General features: G+C 34.9%; 1 pseudogene; it reads left to right on the top strand.

Annotated features, from left to right (window-relative positions):
- Positions 1–11,907: 11,907 nt before the first annotated feature.
- On the top strand, positions 11,908–13,283 carry LOC129503823 (elongation factor 1-alpha 1-like; annotated as a pseudogene).
- The last annotated feature ends 12,062 nt before the right edge of the window (positions 13,284–25,345 follow it).

Here is a 25,345-nt window from a genome sequence, read left to right as displayed (position 1 = left end):
TACCAAAGGACAGAAGGGACATGCTCAGATTTCTAAAATACACAATAAAACATTAGAAAACATGAAAGAAATTCAGAAAAAATCCTGAGAGTTAATAATCTGAAGTTTATTTCACTGGCCTCCAATCCTTATGCAACTGGACTAAAATTCATAGAAAGGAGTCCCACAGCACGGGGCAGGATATTGATCTTGATTTTACCAAGAGGACAGTTTTGTTCTGATACACAACAGTGGCAAGGAGGGAACTATATGTGGGGCCAGAAGATTCAGAGAAGAGCCCTTTATACATTTTTTTTCTTCCTTTATACATTTTTAACCACTATTTCTGGTGAAGAAAACAGTGGCTGCCCAATAAAAACAAAATCTGCCAAGAGCTTGAATCATTATGTATGGAGTATTTATTAAAATGTTGAATATTTGTTGATATGGCAGTTAAGAAATATTTACACTTTTAGAGTCAGTTCTAGTATAAGGCAGAATTGAAACCAGATTTCAAGGAGTTGTAAAGTAACCAGAGATATGAAAGAAAGAAGAAAGAAAAGAAAGAAAGAAAGAAAGAAAGAAAGAAAGAAAAAGAAAGAAAGAAAGACTACTAAAGAGTACTTCTTAAATGTATTAAAAAGTACTTCTTAAATACATTAATATATTCTAGGGGAAAAAAAAAACAACAACAACAACAAAAAATCAGTTTCTGGTTAGAAAAGTTGGCCCACCCCAGAGGCTGGATAACAAGGAATTATTGGCCATGGGACTTCAGTGCTATTTGCTTTCTTTCTGTCTCCTAATTCAGCTATTTACTTCTGAGCCAATGAGATGATGAAAAGTTACTGCTGTCCTTGTGTCTGAAAAAGTTGGGTTTTTTTTGGTTCCCAAAGAGAATACTGGCAGGACTCTCTCCTTTATAAACTGAACAAATGATGAGAACAACTCCTTAGCCCAAAGTCCAAAGTAAACCCCAAGAAGTGTGTGTTGGTATTCTCTGACAAACAAAAGGCAAATTTAAACAAACCAACCAACAAACAAAAAACAACAAAGTGTCTTCCTTGCTTTTGAGATGAGACAAGAGGGTAAAACAAAATAAACAAACAGCTTGCACCACAAAATAAATATCCATTGATATATACTGGCATAAATATAGTTAAATGATAGATAAGATGGTAGATGAAAGAAAGAAGAAAAAAGAAAGGGACAAATCTGCTGTGTAGTTATTTCAAATAACTTAGGTAGATTTGCCTTTAAAGAGGTAGAAAATAATTCTCTACTCACTAAATGTGGGCTGTGTACAGAAACTTTATTACACCATGTACAATACATTAAGAATAACTGTACCAGGGATCCCTGTGTGGCGCAGCTGTTTAACGCCTGCCTTTGGCCTGGGGCATGATCCTGGAGTCCTGGGATCGAGTCCCACATCAGGCTCCCTGCATGGAGCCTGCTTCTCCCTCTGCCTGTGTCTCTGCCTCTGTGTGTGTGTGTGTGTGTGTGTGTGTGTGTCATGAATAAATAAATAAAACCTTAAAAAAATAATAACTGTACCATGAAAAAACCAGACAAAACCTATCTCAGCCAGCTTATCAAGGTCAACATCAGCATCAATAGGTTTTGTTGGTAGTATGTACCCCTTGGTGTAATGAGAATGGCATCTTACCTCTTCTTCCTCCCCAAACTCAGACCCAACCTAATCATGAGAAAAATATCAGATGAACTCAAGTTGAGGAACATACTACAAAATACTGACCAGGACTTCTCAAAATTGCCAACATCATCAAAAACAAAGGAAGATTGAGAAACTGTCACAGCTAAGAGAAGAGGAGCTAAAGGAGACATGACAACTAAAAGTAAGGTGATATACTGGATGGGACCCTGGAGGACAAAGAGATGATAGTAGGTAAAAATTAAGGGAATCTAAATAAGACATGGACTTCACTTAACAACAACGTATAGGTATTGGTTCATTAATTGTTGCAAATGTAGCATACTACTGCAAGATATTAATCATAGTGGAATCTGGGTAGGAGTAAATGAGTATTTTGCACTATCTTCATAACTTTTCTGTCAACCTCAATCTATCCTAAAACTAAAAATTTAATAGGACAGTACATAGGAACAGATGATAACACTGAGGAAAAGATAAGGTGGTGAATTGCATTCTGCAGGAAACTAAAGTGTACAGAAAGGAGTATACAGTGCAGAAAGAGTGTGAGGTGCAAAGTATGCAGCAGGTGAAGGGGTATAAGATGAAGGGCATAAAATGAGCATCAATGTCCTATCAGTGAAGTCCCGGGACATGGAAAAGATTTCATAAAGAATGTGTAGATCTTTGCATAACGCATATAAATAAGGGCAAATGGCAAAAAGGCAGAGAAAACAGTAGACCTAAGACAATGACCTAGCTAATCCCAAGGAACATGAGAACTGTTTTCACGAAAAAAAAAAAAAAAAAAAAACTGCTCCTCAAAACTCAACTCACACCTCCATGCGTTCTGGTAATTAGTTGTTGATATTGAATAGTAAAGCTTGATAAGAGTGCTCATTAGACCAACAGACAATAAGATTTTCAAGAATCGGGACTATATTATTTAAATTGTAGCATTTAGCATGATTGCTAAATGAATGCTTATACATTTATTACAATTGCTCTTCCCTTTCTCTGTAACAATCTTCCCTATTTCTTGTGTCTGTGTGTCTTTGAACACATCTTTTTCATTATTCAGCTCATTGTTCAAATATCTTTGTAGAGAGGCTTTTCCTGATCATTACCATAAAACAGATTGCTTGTCCCCCACTGCTGTCACTCCCTATCTCTTCACCCTTTTGTATTTTCTTTTTAACATACAACATATCTGAAATTATTTATTTACATATGTCTTTGTTTATCACCAACTAAGTTGTAAACTTCCCGAAAACTGCAATCATTGTGGCTTATACTAAAATGATACTCAGAAATATCAACAAATTAGGTCCCACATTCTAAAATGACAGGGCTGATAAAAGTGAAAACAAACATACTTCAGAAAGTTTATAAAATCAGTAAACTAAAGGATATAAAAATTCACCAAGACCCAAAAGGAGATACATTACAACTGACTCAGCCTTAAAGCACACACTTTTTGATACATTAAAGGCTTATTTTATATGTTAGGAACTAAATATCCAGAATCATTCTATAAAGTAATTTGGATATAATATATGAATAGAATCAAGAAATACTGAAATAGGAGCACTAGGGTGGCTCAGTGGTTGAACATCTGCCATTGGCTCAGGTCATGATCCTGAGTCTGGGACTGAGTCCCACAATGGGCTCCCCACAGGGAACCTGCTTCTCCCTCTACCTATGTCTTTGCCTCTCTTTGTGTGTCTCTCATGAATAAATAAATAAAATATTTTTTTAAAAAAGAAATATTGCAATAGAGACTCGATAGTAGTTTCATAAAAGTTCCTGCATCTATCAGAATCTCCAACCATGTCCCACAGTCCAACCCTGGAAGTTTTCAACTTACCTATGTACACATCCTTCCTCTGTGGTATCACGGATAGTTATGCAGTAGCTTGAACTATCATCTATTCACTGACAACTCTCAAATATTCCTGTTCCATTCCCCTCAATTACCTATCTCATTACCTACCTAACATCTTACATACAGACATATACAATATTTGAAACTTCACATCATCAATGGGGAGCCATTAATTCTCCAACACGTGTGTTGCCTCCCACCTAATCTATCTCAGTTAATGAATTCCATGTTCTGATCAGTAATTTTACACTTACCCTTCACTCCTCTCTATCATACTTCCTATCTAGTATGTCAACATGTCTTAAGGATTTTATGTTCAGAATATGTCCAGAATAAGTCATTTTCTCAATTCCTCCATCCCAACCCTCCTTATGCAAGTCACTGCTCTCTTTCCCCAGTTACTGAGGTAGCCACCTAACTGGTCTCATTTCTATCCCCTTGCCTTCCTTCAGTCTATTTTCAATGCAATAGCCAGAATTACCTTGTTAAAATATAAATCAGAGAGGGGGGGCCTGGTGGCTCAGTTGATTAAGCCTCCAACTCTTGATTACAGCTCAGGTCATGATCTCCAGGTTGTGAGATGGAGCCCCATGTTGGGTTCCACACTGGGGAGGGAGACTTCTTAAGATTCTCTCTCGCCCTTTCCTCTCACTGCTACCCTTAAAAAAAAAAAAAAGTATAAATCAGGGCGTATCACTGTTTTACTCAACATCTCAGTGGCTTCCAGCTCTTCAAGGGCAAAAGCCAAGTTGTTTAACCTACAAGGACCCACATGATTACTTTTCTGATCTTCATCTCCTGCAGCTTTCCCCTCATCACACTCTTCCAGCCATGATGACCTCCTAGCTACTTCATAAACAAGCCCAACATACTCAGTTCAGGTCTTTGGGGGCACTGTTTCCTCTGGCTTGAATGATCTTCCCTTCAGCTATATGCATGACTGTTTCATATCTGCTTCAGATTTTCGACCCCAGTGCCACCTTCAGTTAAATTTCAATTCCTCCCATCCAAATCTCCCTTCCAACATTACAGTGCAAATCATATCACATATCAGATATTTACCAGATTTATAATATTTATTGCTTATCTCCTCTTACCAAATCTCATGAGGGCAGAGATTTGTGTCTATTTCGCTCAACAATAACTCCTCATCACCTAGTTCTGTCTGTGGCATTGTGGTAAGTGTTCATAATTTGTTGTATACATTTAGTAAATATGATTAAAATAGAAAGTTTATAATTTGAAGAAAGAATACGTTGTTTTAGACAAAAGCTTTCCAAAAAGTGAAGCAGTGAACAAAATATCATTACATATATTGTAAATATCAAGGGCCACTGGTCCATGTAATTACCTCAATTTTCCACATCAGCACCCATGAGGACTATTAAAATACTAATAATGTTCACATTTGCTTAGTGTTTTAATTTGTAAAGCCCACGGGTTGTCTTTGCTGATCTTCTAACCATCATGCTACCCTGAGTTGCAAAATCAAAGTAAAAAATAAATATATAGATAGGTAATTTTTTTGTGAAACAAAAACAAAATATAAATCTGTAGAGTTTTTTAAGACAAAAGAAAAGAACAGTAAGACAAGAAGACACCTGAGTTATTATAATAATAATAATCTGCTTAGGGACGCCTGGGTGGCTCAGTGGTTAAGCATCTGCCTTTGGCTCAGGGCATGATCCTGGGGCCTGGGATTGAGTCCCACATTGGGTTCCCTGGAAGGAGCCTGCTTCTCCCTCTGCCTGTGCCTCTGCCCCTCTCTCCATGTCTCTCATGAATAAAGAAATAAATAAATCTTTAAATAATAATAATTTGCTTGGGCTGTTATAAAAAAAATACCACAGACCAAATAGTTTAAACGGCATTTTAAACTAAAACTTTAAACTTTCTCACAGTTTTGGAAGTAGAAGTCCAAGATCAAGGTATTGTAAGGGCTGGCTCCACCTTAGGCATCCTTTCCTGTTTCACTGAGAGACAACTTCTCACTGTGTCCTCACATTGCCCTTCTTTTATGTGAGTTCACAAAGAAAATGAGAGAGCTCTGGTGTCTCCTCCTCATCTTATAAGGACACCCAACCTATTGGAGCAGGGCCCTAACCTTATAATTTTCTAATTACCTCCTTATTGACCCTATTTTCACATACCATCATATGTGGGATTAGGACTTAAAAAAAAATTTTAAAAAGGGACTGTAGTGTATGAATTTTGAAGGGACACAATTCAGTTCATGAGATGCACATATTCACTTTATACATGAGTCAGGATATTCCAAGTTGCAAGGAACAGAGACACTTACTCTACCTTAGTAAATTAACATTTATTATAAGATGCATCTCATGATACAAGGCTCTAGTGACCTTGTTGTCTTTTAGGTACTGAAAATCAAAATACTTATTGCTTACTTTAGGGCTTTGCCAATCAGTTCACTTGGTCACCCTATTTATCTATGTATCTATGTATATGTATCTATGTATTTATCTATCTTTGCCTCTGTATCTCCTAGTGACTGGCTCTTCAGTCACTGGAGACCAGTCACTGACTGGTCTGATTATGGGACCATAATCAGAAGTCTCCAAAAGGAGTAAGATGGTCCTGACTTAATATAATACTGAGGGGCAGGCTGGGTAGAACTATTTCACAGAGCCTTTCTTAGCCAAATGATCCTCCTATTAATATCTATCTTTTTGCCTTGAACTACTCTCAATCCAAAGGGCTATGATTATTTTATGGTGGTAATTACTTTTCTTAATTATTCTTCAAGACATTCCCTATAGCAAGCCCATCCTAGCTTTGAACTATGGATATAGTGTATCTAGTATACTTTGTCTAGAAATTAAAAAGGATTTGAAGTCCCCTAGCCAATGACCATGACCACTACTTAACAGGTGCCACTTGAGTCTGCTATGGGAAAGACTGTCATGCTTACCAAATATCAATTTGCACCCCTAAATTTTCAAACCTTCTGCAGAGGCATGAGACTTGGCTATTGGGTTGTACAGAAAAGCAAAGTATGTAGTTGAATCAGTAAAAATAAACCTACAGACAAACATGCATGGTTCTCTAGTCTCTCTTTATAACAACCAAAAAGGTGATTTTTGTTTGTTTGTAGGGGTGTGCGCATGTGTGTGTTTCAATGATGGAGGCACAAGATAATGGAGCATAGCATAAGCAAGAGATAGTTTCTCTTGAAAACCATAAATGTCATCTGCCAAGTTGTTTGTAAAATTATTTTGGGGTTATTGTTACCCCGGCATAGCCTTTCCTACTGGTTAAAAAAAAGAGAGAAAGAGAAAAAAGAATTTGTTGAAACAAACAAAAGCCTGAAATGCATGGCTTTAGTTTAACAATTAAGCTTCATTGTTGAAAATATGGGAGAGTAAACTAAAACTCCAAAAAGGTAGTGATCCACATAATACAATGGCAAAATAGTAAGCAATACTCTTATCTGTGGAAACCTGGAAAACAAGTCCTACATTATGAACCTTTAGCTCTGCACAAAGAGCTTGGCAAAGGATGCTTGTGTTGGGCTTTGTTTTCAGATGCATAGGGTACTGTAGGAAAGAGAAAGGACTATCGGCTTTGTGAGCAGAAAAGAAGGGAATGGCAAAATCTCAGAAATTGAGGGAGTACTTGCAGTGTTAGAAAAGCCAACTTTCAAATGTAGTCAAGGGGTACCTGGCTGGCTTAGTTGGTAGAGTATGCAACTCTTGATCTTGGGTTATAAATTGAGAGTCCAATGCCAGAATGAGATAATTTGATTAACAGATATCTCCCAAAATCTTTTGGTAGGATTACTGTCTTGTGATACAGATGAACAACAGTTCATAAGAAACATAGTTACCAGATTTTAGAATCTAAATTGAAAAAGACTATAACTTAATGAACATTGGGACATTAACCTTTTATGGCGAAAAGTGGGTTGAGAAAGCTGCATAGTACCCAAGAAAAGATTATTTTGCAACCTTAGATATGCCCAAAATGGATAATAGAGAAGACTATTAGAAAGGAATCTTAGAGGATGTTGGACAGTGGAACAATTCTCAGGGTGAGAAATTTGGGCCCATTCAACAGTCTCCTTCTTCAGGGTGGGGACTTTCGTGTCTGCTGGTGGGTTTTCAGAGTATTTATGTACTTCTTCCCCCTCTTGAATTGAAATATTTGTTATAGCCACATCAGTGCTGTCTACCATGCATATTGGATGTGGTGGGATAACCTGTATTTTTAAGTTAATTGGTCATGAGACCAAGAAGAAACAACTATAAGTTCAATGTAGAGACCAACCATTACCTGGGTATCCCAAACTTTGAGCTGCATACTCAAAAAATGTAGGGATTGTCTCCACTGGGAAAAGGATGAGTATGCTCTATGCAAAAGGGAATAAAAGGTTTGAGGTCAAGATGGCTGACTATGGCAGAAACAATAATGGTCACTTGTATTCTGACTGACATTGTCCAACCTCCTTATAATTTGCATAGTCATATGGTAGTTCTACTCAATAGGCTGTGAGGAAAAGCAATCTGGGCCATCTCCTGGTTTTGTTAGTAAAAATCCTTGTGTACTTTTTCAGCCTGTTTCCCCTAACAGTACCTGAGAGAGATATAAACTTTTGTTGTGTTAAGCCTTTGAGATTTCATGATTAATGTGTTTTACTTGCATGAAGTAATCAATCCTAACCAAACATATGCCTGATAGATTTCTATTCCTGCTATGGCCAATAGGACTATTTCAGTTTTCCTTTCTCATTAGCATTCTTTGGGCTCAGGTAGGAATATCAGGCAAGGGCTATTTTAACCTCTGAAGGCTTCTCTTAAAGGACTGGCAGTGCAAAAAATATTATTTTGCATCCTGGAAGGGATTTTAAGGCAGGAGTGAGTAAGCCAGATACATGAGATAAAGGGCAATTCTACTTTCTTTCCTCCCATAGCATGGGCCACTGCTGGGTTTAAGTTCGTATCAGTTAACTCAAAAATGGCTACCAAATATGGCTCAGATTAACACACTGAATGAACAGTGTGTTATATCCCCGTATACCTACACAAATAAACAAGGAACCAATCATCTCAGTATAATTACCTATTTGATAAACTTTCTCACCAGGAGCCAGTAAAATTCATATATACTTAATTCTTTCTTGGTTTCTTGTAGAAGATTCTATAAAAAATTCTTCATAATCCATTTATTTGTTATTCTGATTTTTTGATATCTTTTTCAGGTCCACAGGGCATTCGGATAGCATTTGCTCTAGTTGCAGGGATAAATTAAGAGCAGATTTGTATGCTTTTTAAATGTGGGAATCTCCAACACCCCGGGCACTTTCAATTCTTCCTAAATAATCCCATTCAAATTCTTAGGTGCCAGACCTTCGACCATTAAGGTACTGATCTTGACCATGAAATCCTATCATCTTTAGACCTCAAATTATCTTTAAAATGCACTGCACATATCTCTAGAGCTAGTTTTATCTCAGAGCATTAGGTATGAGGAGACAACATACTTTAAGGTGTTTATATGATAATACTCTTTTTACCCCTTTGTCTTGTGTTTTTTCTACTGCAGTCATTTTGAGGTATGAGAAGTAAACTTCTACATCTACTGTGCCTACATTACTTAACACATTGAAGTATTCCAAAGCTGCAGCCAAAGCTCTGCTTTAGTCTTTTGGTAGAGAAATATTTTATATAATAGCTTAATCATCAACTTCACAGACAAATCATGAGCTCCTTTGTGCTACCACCTCCAGCTTTGTACTATTGCCAGTTCTATAGCCTCGAAGCCTTTATGAGGATCCATTACTTGCAAGTTAACTTGCAATAACTATCTTAGGTGGCATTTTATTTTTTCATACCTCAAGGAACATGGACCGGCTTTGGTTGCCTCAGTTAATGGTTAATTTTAAGAAAAAAAAAAAAAAGAAGAAAGAAGAAAGAAAAGGAAAGAAAGAAAGAAAGAAAGAAAGAAAGAAAGAAAGAAAGAAAGAAAGAAAGAAAGTTTCAAAGCTGTATAAGGAAGACTTTGAATTAGAAACTCATTCAGATCACAATATGATCCCTAGTAGTCTTCTATCCTAGGGATGCAATGTCTAAGCTTATTTTCTCTTTCTCTCTTAACAGTTGTGTATATTTATATACTTCACACACATACACACGCACACCCAAACACACATACACATGTACTGTTCCAGCTCCATAGGTTTTTATTTCCTTTCCCTCCTATAGACTCGTTCAGATTCTGTTGCCAGTATATTCTGTTTTTAGCTGTTGCTTTCACAGTAAAACTCACTAATTCCTGATTATGTTAGTGTAGCCCATCATGATCAAATATAGAGTAATTTTGTCCAGCAGAACCTTTAAGACACCTCTTAATTTAATTCCTGGCCCAACTATCAAAAAAGCTGATTTACAGTTAATATCATTTGATGCAAAATATGACCATCAATGCAAAATGAACCACCAAGCCTGCTTTCCTTAGATGCAGCCTGTAAGAAAGAGAAAGTAGACAAAGGAAGGCCGTCTTAAAGTGGTGAAAGTAAGGTCGTGATAAATATCTTTTTGGTATTGCCTATGAATTGAATGAGACATATAAAAAGAAAAATAAAAGATGAATGACAGATTTTTGACCTAAATAACTGCCGATTTGTAATTCACTTTACTGAAGAAGAGAAGATAGGTATAGAAAAGATTGTAGGAAGAACATCACATTTCATTCTGGGCATGGTAAGTATGAGAGACCCATCAGATATCTCAGTGCATTTGCTAAATCAGCAGCTGGCTATATGTAACTAGTAACCAGAAGAGAATTTGGGGCTGAAGATAGACACTTAGAGATTGTCAGTATTCATTTATAGGCTGTGGAGTGGAATTTATTACTATTAAGATTGTAGAAAACAGCTAAGTGTTACCATATATAAAGATGGTGGTAAAATTGGAGGTGATAAAATAATAGCAAGAATAATAGAGTGCTACTTTGCATTTTTGTAATACTTTAAGATTTTTCAGTGAGTGGTCACAGCAATAGTCTATCCTTATATGAATCATGTCATGGATATAGGGGAGTTACTAACATATTTTAATATGAAGAGTTTGAAATACCAATAGTTAAAGTTACTTATACACAGATACATGCATAGGCCACAGGAGATCTGGGACTAGTTTTTGGATTGTCCTCACAAGCCTATACTTGCTACCTTTACATCTTATGCCTTAGGAGGTTCACATCAAGAAAGGAGACATAGAAATTTCCAAACCTTACCAAGATTTCATATTCTATAACACTGAAAAAATGGATCCCCCCAACAATTTTCTACTTAGGGTAATGAAGGAAACATGGGAACCACTCCACACTCCTAAATCTGGAAGAGGATTCCTATAACAAAGAGATGTCTATTTATGATGCACTGTCAGAATGTGTAATATTTGCTTAGATAATTAAGGTTAACATGCTAAGGTTATATTCTATTTATTTCTAGAATTGATTCTCCACCAACACACACTGTCAGGTTTTTTTCTCTTTGCAAATGGTCAGTCCAATTCCTATAACATTTACACTGCTGATACAAAGTCACAAGGCCAAATGCTGGAAAAGATGAAAATGTGTTTATTAAAATCATGCTTGTGCCTTCTCAAAAGCAATGCAAAGGACTGGATAAAGTCTAGGTCCCAGGGATATGAATTAAGAAACTTTTAAGTAAAATTTTAAACTTTTTTTTTCCTATTTTTCAACAAGAAAATTATCTCTTAGTAAGAAAATTCCTTGACTGGTAAAGATAAAGATAATGCACTAAGAAGATTTTTATCAACACTGGTGAACATAGATGCCTACTATCCTTTACCATTTCTTTTGGTATGTACCTTGATTTTCCAATGCGAAAACTTCTTGCAGTCTCTCTCATTTCATGTGGACATTTATGGCTGATTTCAACTATTGATTTAAGGAGAATCAAGCCTACCTTCAGGGCATATCATGTCTCTGACCACAACAATTGATCCATGGATGTCCAAGTAACCCAAAATACTACTGGTATTCCGTCTCAAGCCTTTGCTGTAACTATTAAAGAACGAGAATTCTATCTTTACTGAAACTCAATTAATAATGTTGAGAGAGTCTGTTAAAGAATGAAGCCAGGAGGGAAGGTATAAAGTCCAACCAATAAAGAGATGGACCATACCCTGATGGCTTTGCTTGAATCTCTATACATTAGAATTACACAGTGTTTATTTTATTTTATATTTGGATTTTGCCATGGACACATGACACTAGAAGTACTTAGCATATGACATTAACAGAAGATATAACCAACTAAAATGTATTGAGATTCACTTTTTTCACAACAGGTTTGCTGCCAGAACACAGGTGTTATGAAAACCACTGCTAAACCTAAATCAAAATGGGAAAAGAAAAGACTCACATCACCATCGTTGTCATTGGACATGTAGATTCAGGCAAGTCTACCACAACTGCCCATCTGATCTACAGATATGGTGGGATTGACAAAATAACTATCTAAAAATTTGAGAAGGAGGCTGCTGAGATGGGAAAAGGTTCTTTCAAGTATGCCTGGGTCTTGGATAAACTAAAAGCTGAATGAGAACGTGATATCACCATTGATTTCTCCCTGGGAAATTTGAGACCAACAAGTATTATGTGACCATTATTGATGCCCCAGGATATAGAGACTTTATCAAAAACATGATTACAGGCACATCTCAGGCTGACTGTGCTGTCCTAATTATTGCTGTTGGTGTTGGTGAATTTGAAGCAGGTATCTCCAAGAATGGGCAGACCCATGAGCATGCCCTTCTGGTTTACACACTGGGTGTAAAACAACTAATTGTTGGTGTTAACAAAATGGATTCCATTGAACCACCCTACAGCCAGAAGAGATATGAGGAAATCATTAAGGAAGTCAGCACCTATATTAAGAAAATTGGCTACAACCCCGATACAGTAGCATTTGTGCCAATTTCTGGTTGGAATGATGACAACATGCATGAGCCAAGTGCTAACATGCCTTGGTTCAAGGGATGGAAAGTCACCTATAAAGATGGGAATGCCAGTGGAACCACACTGCTTGAAGCTCTGGATTGCATTCTGCCACCAACGTGTCCAACTGATAAGTCCTTGCATCTGCCTCTCCAGGAAGTCTACACAATTGGTGGTATTGGTACTGTCCCAGTGGGTCAAGTGGAAACTGGGGTTCTTAAGCCTGGCATGGTGGTCACCTTTGCTCCAGTCAATGTTACAACTGAAGTCAAGTCTGTTGAAATGCACCATGAAGCTTTGAGGGAGGCTCTTCCTGGGGACAATGTGGGCTTCAATGTCAAGAACATATCTGTCAAAGATGTTCATCGTGGCAACATAGCTGGTGACAGCAAAAATGAACCACCAATGGAAGCAGCTGGCTTCGTGGCTCAGGTGATTATCCTGAACCATCCAGGCCAAATCAGTGCTAGATATGCACCTCTGATGGATTGTCACACAGTCCACATTGCTTGCAAGTTTGCTGAGCTGAAGGAGAAGATAGATCGTTGTTCTGGAAAAAAGCTGGAAGATGGTCCCAAGTTCTTGAAATCTGGCCATTGTTGATATGGTTCCTGGCAAACCTATGTGTGTTGAGAGCTTCTCTGACTATCCTCCTCTGGGCTGTTTTGCTGTTTGTGACATGAGACAGTTGCTGTGGATGTCATCAAAGCAGTGGACAAGAAGGCAGCTGGAGCTGGCAAAGTCATCAAGTCTGCCCAGAAAGCTCAGAATGCTAAATGAGTATTATCCCCAATACCTGCCACCCATCTTAATCAGTGGTGGAAGAAGGGTCTCAGAACTGTTTGTGTCAATTGGCCATTTACGTTTAATAGTAAAAGACTGGTTATGATAACAGTGCATCATAAAACCTTCAGAAGGAAAGGATAATGTTTTGTGGACCGTGTGTGTGTGTGTGTGTGTGTGTGTGTGTGTGTGGCAGTTTTAAGTTACTAGTTTTTTAAATCAGTACTTTTTCATGGAAACAACTTTACCAAAAATCTGTCACAGAATTTTAAGACCCATTAAAACAAAAGTTTAATGAGAAAAAAAAATGTATCAAGATTCTATAGAAATTGATAACTTATTCAGAAAACACAAAAATCTATCATATGTATGAATATACCTAATCAATCTATATATAAACAGGGACCTTTTATATTTTCCTGGTTCCATGCTAAATCTTAGTGATACTTAACGGATGTATCAAACACTCTCGCAATCTCGAAATCAGAATAGGAGGCTTTTGGCTGAGGAAATTAAAAATACTTTAAAGAAAATTATTTATTTCACTACTTCATAATAAACCACTACCTGGATCAGTTGCATAAAAATAAAAAAAAAAATTATGACCCAGGCACTGTGGTAAGTCTTCTGTATGTTATAACTTCTCTCTTTTAGTACTACTGAAATTCATATAATCAGATCACTAACCTGTTGTACTGAGCCATTCATCACTGAACTTACATACTGACATTATGTGTAAGATCCCTGCTCAACATCTGTAAGACAGAGATAGAAAGAAGCCATTACAAATCCTAGGAAATTTTTATGACAAAAGAGTTGGCTCCTCAGTGGATAAAGTATTTACAAAGTAACCTCAAGCATTAAAAGGGAAATAGAAGAGTTGGTCCATATTCTAAAATTGAGAGAGAGGAACCTTCAAAGTTATAAAAGAGAAATAATAAGGAGAAAAAAAATAGCTGAAGAGACTGTTAGCAATGGATATCCAGAGCAACTACATGCTCATTAAGTATCCCCATCCTCTAGTAAATGGACATTAAATAATTCCAGATTTTTCTCCTTCCCTGTTTCAAAGCATTCTGTTTCTTCTTGCTGTCATGAAGTCTACCATCCTAACAGTAGCTGAGTCTTTCCTGCCCAGCAAGACTCATTTTACTGCAATTTTCTGACAGCCCCTTGCCCCATGTTTCCACTCTATCATCTCTTTATATCAATGCTTTTGTATTAATGTGAATGTGTTATCCTTTATAATGGTGTTTTTCATTTCACTCACAGCCTTCTAGAGACAATCACTTAATCTAAAGGGACAGTTTCAATGGGAGGAATTTTAAGTACCATTCCAAATGAGCAAGAGGCATTTTGATCAGAAGAGCCTTAACAATATTTCTGAAACCAGAGTGAACAATCTGCCTGCTTTTTATCGTTGTGAATTGACTCTTAGATCCCTCTACTCTAAGACAGCATCTGGACTATACGTATAGAAATTCTAAAAAAGTAATTTTAACTATTAAAATAAGCTCATTATTCACCACAAGTTCAATCGCAATAAGCAAACATGTTAATATTGGTTGATATGACTTGGCAAGATCACAGAGATAGAGTGCACATGGAAGAGGAATCCAGCTTTCATGACACTCTTCCCCACATGCTCCCATAAGGCTTCTACATACTTACTGTCTTCTTTGGTCATCCCAGACCATAAATTTACAGTGTCCATGCCAATAATTTGTCTTTGTAATAATTACTTTAAAGATAAAAGATGTAATTTTGGCCTTGATTTCCTTCTAAAAGCACTTAAACTGTAAGAGATCAGAACATGTCACCTCCTTGGGATGCCTGGATGGCTCAGCGGTTTAGCAGCCGCCTTCGGCCCAGGGCGTGATCCTGGAGTCCCACATTGGGCTCCCTGCAAGGAGCCTGCTTCTCCCTCTACCTATGTCTCTGCCTTTCTCTCGCTCCATGTCTCTCTTGAATAAATAAATAAAAATTAAAAAAAAAAAAAGAATATGTCACCTCAAATATGCTATTTTGGCATAAAAATTATTTTGAGCTGAAGACAACTGAGAAGCAAAAAAACCTCTCTGTCCCACTCCACCTTCAATTTACATAAAAGCAGGTTTAGGCATTTAATCATTGGCGAATCTTACCAGCCCTGAGAAGACATCAAGAGGCATCTACATAACAAACCTTACTAAAACAGCCCTTACTTTCCATTAGTTTTCCTATATATTTACCTTCCTATGGTTTGCCTCTCTTGGAAATATAAAGCTGTTTTCTTCTGTCTTGTCATTTGTCTACAAATTTGTTCTTTGTTAATATGCTATATAACCCCTAGTTCTAACCATCTCTGAGTTATTCATCACTGAGTTTCTCCCTTATATATGTGAACTGTATGTATTAATAAATTGTTTTATTTTCTCTAGTTAATCTGTATTTTGTAAATCTAATTTGCAGGGCCCCAGGGAACCTAAGAGAATAGAGGAAAAAGGTTTATTTCCTCCCCTACAATACAAAATTCAGAGTTCAAATATCAGAATGAATTAGTTAATCTTATTAAGAGAAAAATCTTACCCAGATTATCAGAAACATGTATTGGTTTAAAATAAAACTATAATCTCTTCCATAGAACTGGTCTTCTAACATATCTATTTGAAAATATTTGGCAAACATAATTAAATATAGTCACTGTTTATAATAAAAAATATTATATTTTAATTTGTTAAAAAAAACTGTGGTGGTTGAAATGGTTTCTGTGTTAAGGAATAAAATTGAATGGAAAAGACTGTTTTCAGGTAACTTTGTGGAGATATGCTGAAAGGTGGTCAAGGTATACAAAGGTATACAATCAATGAAAGATGTTAGTCTATCTATCATCTATCTATCATCTATCTATCATCTATCTATCTATCTATCTATCTATCTATCTATCTATCTATCATCTATCTATCATCTGACAGTTTTAAGTGCTTGTATAGTCAATCTCCGAGATGTCTTATATGCAATCTCACTTATGGCTAATTTCTGCTGTTTTGTCTTCAACCTCTATCTTTTCCTTTAAGAACTATCTTCTATACAAAAACTTAATTTTTTTAAAATTCATCTGACTGAAATAGTTTCTCTACAGGTATAGTGTTTTTCTTGAAACTTACTTGGTTGTTTGCTTTCATTTACATTTGGTATATATTTTAAAATTTAGATATATGAATATACATATAAAATATAACTAAGAGACAGTCTCAGCTAAAAGTTACTAGTAATATTTACTCTTTCAATATTTTAGATTCATAATGATGTATCTTTGTTTTATTTATTTATTTATTTTATTATTATTATTATTATTTTTTTAATGATAGTCACAGAGAGAGAGAGAGAGAGGCAGAGACATAGGCAGAGGGAGAAGCAGGCTCCATGCACCGGGAGCCCGACGTGGGATTCGATCCCGGGTCTCCAGGATCGCGCCCTGGGCCGAAGGCAGGCGCTAAACCGCTGCACCACCCAGGGATCCCGTATCTTTGTTTTATAAAAACTTAAATGATTACCTTTGACACCTCATCTGTTTATGGAAATTCCGTGGTTTCACTGATCTATTTTTTTAAAAGATTTTATTTATTTATTCATGAGAGACAGACAGAGAGAGAGAGAGAGAGAGAGAGAGAGAGAGAGAGGTAGAGACACAGGCAGAGGGAGAAGCAGGCTCCATGCAGGGAGCCTGGTGTGGAACTCAATCCTGGGACTCCAGGACCAAGTCCTGGGCTGAAGGGAGGCGCTAAATCACTAAACCACACAGGGATCCCCTCAACTGAATTTTCAATGACATATTTAAGAGATGGGATAAGGCTATCCTGCTGCAAATCACAAATTTTACTCCATGTCTAAATGTTCAACTGCACATGAAATTATAAATCATATTTTCAGTATACGTGTTTGAATGTAGTTTTCACTAATTCAAGTAGGCCCCTCATTTCAGAAAATCAAAACATCTTTATGGAGTACCTTCTGAATGTCAATTTCTACTAAGTCCCAGGGGTTCAACGATGTATAAAGATGATGTCTTTACTAAAAGATCGCACAGATTGTATTTGCATATTTAAGCTTTCTTTTGAGCTCTAGGGGAAAATATGTTCTCACAATTTAAGATTTATGCTGCAAATTGAGTAGTTTTTCTATAATAACTGATTGGATAATGCTATTTCTTTTTTGAACAATTTCTGCTTGCATATACAAATTTGTTGAAGACGCAAAGTTCTAATAACAATTTCATCTTAATAATAATAGATGAAAATATTCATTTGCAGAGAACAACAAGTCAGGCCACTTCTAATCCTTTTATCCTATCTCTGTTTTCATGCCTTTCTGGGGGTTAAACTTACCTAAATAAACACATGTATGTGTGTATATATATATTATATGAATATATACAAATATTTTCAAAAGTGTATTTACATTTTTATTTATTTATGTATAAATATATAAAAATATATTTTACAGGAATAATATTTAAAATATTTAATCATAAATAAGGCATGCTGACTAAAGCCAGAACTTTCTCCTGAGGAGAGCAGGTATCATTTATAACCATAGTAATTATCAGTTAAATATCAGCCCTAGTTTTAGCAAATGGAGTTTGGGCTATCAATACATCAACATTGACATCAAGCAGCAGAGTCCCAATATAAGAGTTATTTTTTTCTAATTCATGTTATTTTGGGCAGAGGAATTTTGGTAGGATGACAGTAACATGATTTTAGAATGTCTCTGAACATTTGAACAAAAATAAATATATGTGTCAGGATAGCAAAACAAGCATATGGCCAGCATCTACGATAAAATTAAGTGACAAAGTACTACCATAGTCCCCAAAATTTAAGTGGGAAAAAACAAACAAAACAAAAACCCACCATACATACACACAGCAATAAAATCCCCGTGTGTACACAGTGGTATAGAAGGACGCAGAAGGGAGAAGAGAATTTGGAGGTCCTTTTGGAGAGCTTAATGGAAGGCAATGGAAAGTGGTTTCAAGCCTCCAAGGAATGGGGGAACTGACTGTTTTGAGGTGAAGTTAAATGGTGCTAGAGTATTTGGGGATCTCAGAACTCTTGAAATGACCCACTAAAATATCCTTTCAGGACAAAGCCCCCAGATTATGAGAATTTGTTGAAGTCTACTTATAATTGATGTATGATTTTGTAACATCATACATTGGTCATTTTGGAAACGCTGGATCACAAAATTATGCAGTTCTTCCAGATATTTATACATTTAATTGTATGATATAAAAAATCATATTCATAATAATCTCTTAATTCATAAATGTTGAGAAGCTGCCAATCTTATGGTGGCAGATAACTAAGTTTTCCTAAATTTTAATATTCATCTGAAAATAGAGATTTTTTTTTTTATGGGTAACAAATACAATCAGATTTTCTCTTGAAATTACAGGTTGAATATGTTAATTTTCAACAATTTTTCTTTCAAAAATCCAACTCTGAATAACAGTAATTTATTTTTCTGACTTTTTTTTTCAAATAAAAATTAAGAAAGTAACGTTCAGCTTTCAAATCACTCAACAGCACAAAACAAATACTTCTCCTGAAGACAACCATTGTACTTTGTTATGCAGGAAAAGTGCTTTATGCATATTGCTTATTTTATTACATCAAATATTAAAAGGACATATCTTTGTTGGCTGACATTTAATAAAGTTTATATTTTTTCATTTCTTCATCAAAAACATTCTTAAGAGAAACTGGTTTTGGTTGCTTCCTTTTCTGTAAGTGTATGACAATGAAGAATACAATGCCTACTAGTTCTGTTTGGCGTCACTGTTTTGTTTGCTAAATGTCACCACTTTAATGACCCAACCCCACTGATTTTGCATCAGGAATAAAACGTCAATGTAGTTACTTTTGGATAAATTATGATATAAAATCAGCACTACTTGTATTTGTTGCCAAGTATTCACATAGAAATCTTCTAAAACTAGTTAGTGCTGATACTAGAATATAAGCAAAATAATAACAAAGTAGATTAAAGGTGCATAATAACAAAGTAGATTAAAGCTGCATATTTTAAAATAAATTTCAAGAAATTAAGAAAATACTATAGAACTTGAAATAATAGCATATAGTAGAATTATATAGACTCATAATGAGGTAATTGGAGAAAAGGGAGATTAATTTGAAAAGGTACTGACAGAATTCAAAGACATTTTTACAAATTAAAAAATAAATTATTTCAGAAATGAAGAATCAATGAAACACAAAAGTGAATAAACAACTTGATAAAGTACTTAAGATAAATAGATGACATAAAGGGAAGAAATTTTAAAATGAATTAAAAATATAAAAAATGATTTGATTATATAACATAAGCAACGAAGATTCAATTTATATTTAATAATAATCCAGGAAGAAGAAAACTAAAACAATAGAAATTTACTAAATTTACACTATAATTTAAATTTGAAAGCTTAACAAAATATGAAAAATAGTTTTAAACTATTAATTAAACAAACATACTGTGTATCTGGAAACATCAATCCTGAATGGCCAACTCACAGACATAGATTCTAGTAAAATTATTAAACTCAATATATATCATAGGAGAAAATTCTTTAGGCATCCAGGGCTCATATAAATTAGCAACACTTTTATAAAGCAGACATGGGAGATATTAAAAAAAAAATAGATGCAGGATCCCTGGGTGGCGCAATGGTTTGGCGCCTGCCTTTGGCCCAGGGCGCGATCCTGGAGACCCGGGATCGAATCCCACATCGGGCTCCCGGTGCATGGAGCCTGCTTCTCCCTCTGCCTATGTCTCTGCCTCTGCCTCTCTCTCTCTCTCTCTCTCTCTCTCTCTCTCTCTGTGACTATCATAAATAAATAAAAAATAAAAAAAAATAGATGCAGACTACAGACTGATACAGGAGACTCTAATGCATCTCTCTCAACCCAAGATAGATGAAGTGAACAAAATATTATAATAATGTAAAAATTTAACAATGACAAACAATTTAACAATTATAACAATTAAAAATAAAGCAAATTTATCAATTATAGCAAAATATGCTACCCTAAAATTTGCCACTCTGATGTAAGGATTATTTTGAGCTGATGGCAAATAAAAAGAAACAGATACAAAAAAAAGCTCCCTGTATACCCATTTGCCAAAAACAGGACTAAAATTTTAAAGGTGTCCTCCCACCCACCCTTCCTAATCATTGGCTATAAATTAAGGCCCTTTATAAGGCAATAATACTTATATACATATAACAGTGAACTCAAGTTCTTGAAATTAAGCTTTCTTTTCAAAATGTAAAGTGAGTGCTGATTAGGGAAAAAAAAAAACAAAAGACCATATCTTAGGACACAAGGAATATCTCGTATTTCAAATAATATAACTAATTTAAATCGTGTTTTATCACTACTGTTTAGTAACACCAGACATTTTAAAACAAGTCTTTACCCCTAAGGAAAAAAAAAGCTATACATATCTATACATATTCTATTCAATAATTCATTGGTCTAAGAATCAATTAAATATTTGAAATTTACTGATTTAATAGTAACTGAAACATGACATGAAGCAATGATATAGAGCAAAAGTGCTTAGTAAAAGAAAATTCTTAGCATTAAAACCAAAAAAATGAATGAATAAAACATCAAGTTGAAAGTCAAAGAAAAATAATAAAGTTCACAGAAATAAAGTATAGAGAATAATCTAATAAAAGGATAAATTAATGAGCTCGAAAACAGTAGAAGAAAAAAATAAATGTTATGTCCCAGATGAAATAATTTTGAAAATTACTGGTAATAAAAATTTGAATCGAATTAGAGATAGGAAGATTAGACCAAGATATCTATAAATAAGGACAGCCCCCTCACACATGCACATATACAAGCACTCACTCAAATAAATGTAAAAATGAAATACAGCTGAGATGTTTTCTTAAAAAATTTCTAAAAAACAAAACAAAACAAAAAACCTTTTATTTAAAGATCAGTTTTACCAATACACCCTAAAGCATTCCAGAACATGGAAATATAAGAAAAAATGTCCACAATTCCTTTATAAAGCAAGTGTAACATCGATTCAAAAATGGGGGAAAAAATTAATACCCTGGAATGAAAACTATAAATCAATCTCACTTTTAAATATCAAGAGAATCTGATATTATATTTAAAACTTATATAGCATTACTCCACTGTTTCAAGGGCACTCAATATTAGGAAATCTATTTACAACTCATATTAAAATATCTAAGAAGGAAAAAAAATGATTCTCTCAATACATGCCATAAAGATATATGACAAAATTCAATACCTGTGTAGACTAAATGCATTCAAAAAAATTTTAAACCAAAGGATTATCCTGTCTCTTAATGCAGAAACACCAGACTCTTTCCCATTAAAATTAAGAATAAGACGGGACATCCCATATCTTCACCAAATGCAAATAGGCTAGTGAAAGCAATTAGAGACATAACAATTAGAGAGAAAGAGGTAAAAGTTCCTCTATTTGCATATGACATATCCATATCTGATAACTTCCTAAAATAATTATAGTAAACCTGTCCTGAAAATTAAATGATTTTGTATAGTAGCTGGTTTGAAAAACATAGAAATGTCAGTAGACTTCATGGATACAAAAATACCAATTCTTTTTTTTTTTAATATTTTTTTAACTTTTACTTTTATGATAGTCACAGAGAGAGAGAGAGAGAGAGAGAGAGAGAGAGAGAGAGAGGCAGAGACACAGGCAGAGGGAGAAGCAGGCTCCATGCACCGGGAGCCCGATGTGAGATTCGATCCCGGGTCTCCAGGATCGCGCCCTGGGCCAAAGGCAGGCGCCAAACCGCTGCGCCACCCAGGGATCCCCAAAAATACCAATTCTAAGAAAGAGAAGAAACAGATATTTATCATAGCAAACAAATAAAAAAAGAAAATAGATAAAAATAGGCAAAAACGAGATGTGTCAATCCATATGAGCTAAACTACAAAACACTTCTGAATGAAACATATATCCAAACATGCTGTGTTCTTATTTAGGGAGGTTCAGCATTATAAAGATATTACTTTTGCTGAAGTCAAATTATAAATTTAATACTATGTCTCCACATAGTGGGTATTAATACTATTATATTATTGCAACATGCACCAGGAATAAAGCATGAGAAATACATCCTGATAATCCTACAGAATGATCGCCAGGATTTATTTTTGAGTGAAAAATTTAGGTGGAGAAATGTGTTTTAATATGTTACTGTTTATTTAAGAAGCTAGAGATTAGTACCATCTATGCATATTTTGTCAAATCATACTGTTTAAAATGAATGCATAATCCATATTTTTAAGTGATATGTATAGGGAGAGATTCAGTAGAGTGAAGAATAGGATCTAGTTTTTATTTCCTTTTATATATATTTAATTTTTAATCATCCAAGTATGTTATACACAACAAAGTTGAGTATAGTAAGCAGTACTTAAATATCTAAAGAAAATAAAACTAATAATTCTAACTTTATATTGAGCATAAAGTACAAGTATATTGAAAGGATTTTTTCCAAATGATTTTTAAGCACATTAATATACCTATATACTCCAAGTATTGAAAAAAAAGAAAATAAATAAATAAAATATGATTTACTAGTCTTATTATTAGCAGTGAGTTTGACATGTTTTCCTTGAGACTGCAATGCTGAATTATAGGTTGAAATCAATGAATCCTCATTTACTTTTATTAAATGGGTAGTGAATGCATAACATTTTAATTTTTAAAAAGTTTTCTTATTCTGTCCACTGAAAAAGCCTCGAAAAAATGATCAACCCAATAGCACTGAGCACTTCTATTGGAAATTATAATGTGTAAATACAATTTCACACTGTAAAGCAGGAGAGCTCCAAGTCTGGGGAAAGAAATACAAAGAAAGTACAGAATATTTCGTCAAAATACAAAAAAAAAGAAGCTATCACAGACTACCTGGATTATAACAAAAGGACTCAGGAATGAACGTAAAGATCAGCTCCAACAGCATAAAAGAGGCATGGTGTAAGCATCAGTTTGGATAATAAATTCAAACGATTAAGGCCCATACTATGTTTAAATTTGTAAGTTTCTAACAATTTTAAGACTAAAAGAATTCCACAGTAGATTTGGAGAACAACAGGAAATCAATTAATCATTTTGAAAAGTTTTAAATAAAGGGGAAATCTGAGACGTTTGTCCTGCCTTTCCTACACATACTGTAGGAAAAGGTTTGAAGGCAATACATTTATTTCCTTTATAGAAAATTTTGAATTAACTAAGAAAGAAGAGATGTAGAATTTCAAGCTTTGGGATCTTTAATGAACAAATAGAGCAAGCAAAGTAAATAAAAAGTTTAAGCACAATGAAACAATATCTTAGATGAAAAGATCCACATTAGGGATCTTTTCGAGGGGGAGAAATTATTTGTAAATCATGTATCTGATAAGAAATCGATATCAGAGCATTAAAAGACTCTTAAAAAAAAAAAAAAAAACCCATTGGTACCTGGGTGGCTCAGTCAGTTAAGCTACTGCTGGGATCCAGCCCTAAGGCAGACTCCATGTTCAGAGCCTGCTTATCCCTCTCCCACTGCTCCTCCACCCAGCTCATGATCTCTCTCTCTCAGTTGCTCTTTCTCTCTCAAATAAATAAATAAATAAATAAATAAAATAAATAATAAAAATTTAAAAGAAATTTAAAAATAACCCGATTAAAAAATGGCAAGCATTTTGGACATTTCTCTAAAGAAGACAAATGGCCAATACACAGATGAAAATATTCTCAATTATCATTATGCATTAGGTAAATGCTGATCAAAACCAAAAGATACCTCACACTCACTAGGATGGTTTAAAAAAAAAATAGCATTTTCAGGATGTCAAGAAATTGGAGACTTTCACATTGCTGGTAGTAATGTAAAACAGTGCAGTCACTTTGAAAAAAATGTTTGGCAACTGCTAAGCCAGTTTTCCTATGACCAAGTAACTCCCCTCCCAGGTACACAGACAAGACAATTGAAAACATATCCACACAGAAACACGACTACTTTAGTAACATGATTCATAATAGCCCCAAAGAGACAAAATACCAAATGTCTACTGATGAGTGGATTAAGAAAATGTAGTATAAACATATAACGGGGCATCTCTCAGCTACACAAAAATAATGAAGTACTGATACATCCTGCGACATGGATCTACCTTGAAAATATTATGCTACGTGAAAGAAGTCAACCACTAAATTCCACATATTGTATGATTCCATTTATATGAGAATTCCAAAACAGGCAAATCTATAGAAAAAGAAAATAGATTAGTGGTTGTCAGGAGGTAGGGAAAAAAGTGGACATGGAGGGTGATGGCAAAAATGTTATAAGGTTTCTTTATGGATGATAGAAATATTCTCAAAATAATGGTAATATTTGCATGAATTTGTGAATATACTAAAAGCCATTGGATTGTACACTGTAATTTTTTAAAGTTTATTTATTTAAGTAATCTGTACACCCAGTTTGGAGCTCCATCTCATGACCATGAGATCAAGAGTCATGCACCTGCCAATGGAGCCCGCCAGGCACCCCAGATTGTAGACTTTAAAACATCATTTGTGTGGTTTTAAGAATCACATAGCTCATTAAAAAAATAAATTTAAGCAGAAGGTCATAGAAAGAGAATATATCTCCTTTCAGCATTCAAGAAAAGTCACAGTTTATTGATCACAAATAGAAAGTGACAGGATTAAAGTGTTTTCAATAAAGGTAAAGCTCAGATGAAGGATGGAGTCTCCTGTTGCTACAGATGGTCTCAACTTAGCGGCCCGTATTTTGAGTGATAGGGAAAGAGGTTCTCTATTCCTCCAAACATTGTGTCTATTCTTAAACCATGCTTTAAAAAGAATTTAGAAAAAAAAATAAAAAAAAAAATAAAATAAAAAGAATTTAGGTTTAGTTACTGATTTCACACCTGTTTAAAAGTAAATGTTAAGAAATATATTATTTTTTTAATACTAAAAATCTGTAATCCTGTAATAAGTAG

This window comes from Nyctereutes procyonoides, unplaced genomic scaffold, assembly GCF_905146905.1.
Source record: "Nyctereutes procyonoides isolate TBG_1078 unplaced genomic scaffold, NYPRO_anot_genome, whole genome shotgun sequence".
NCBI classification, from domain to species: domain Eukaryota; kingdom Metazoa; phylum Chordata; class Mammalia; order Carnivora; family Canidae; genus Nyctereutes; species Nyctereutes procyonoides.
This window is presented reverse-complemented; position numbering and strand designations above follow the sequence as displayed.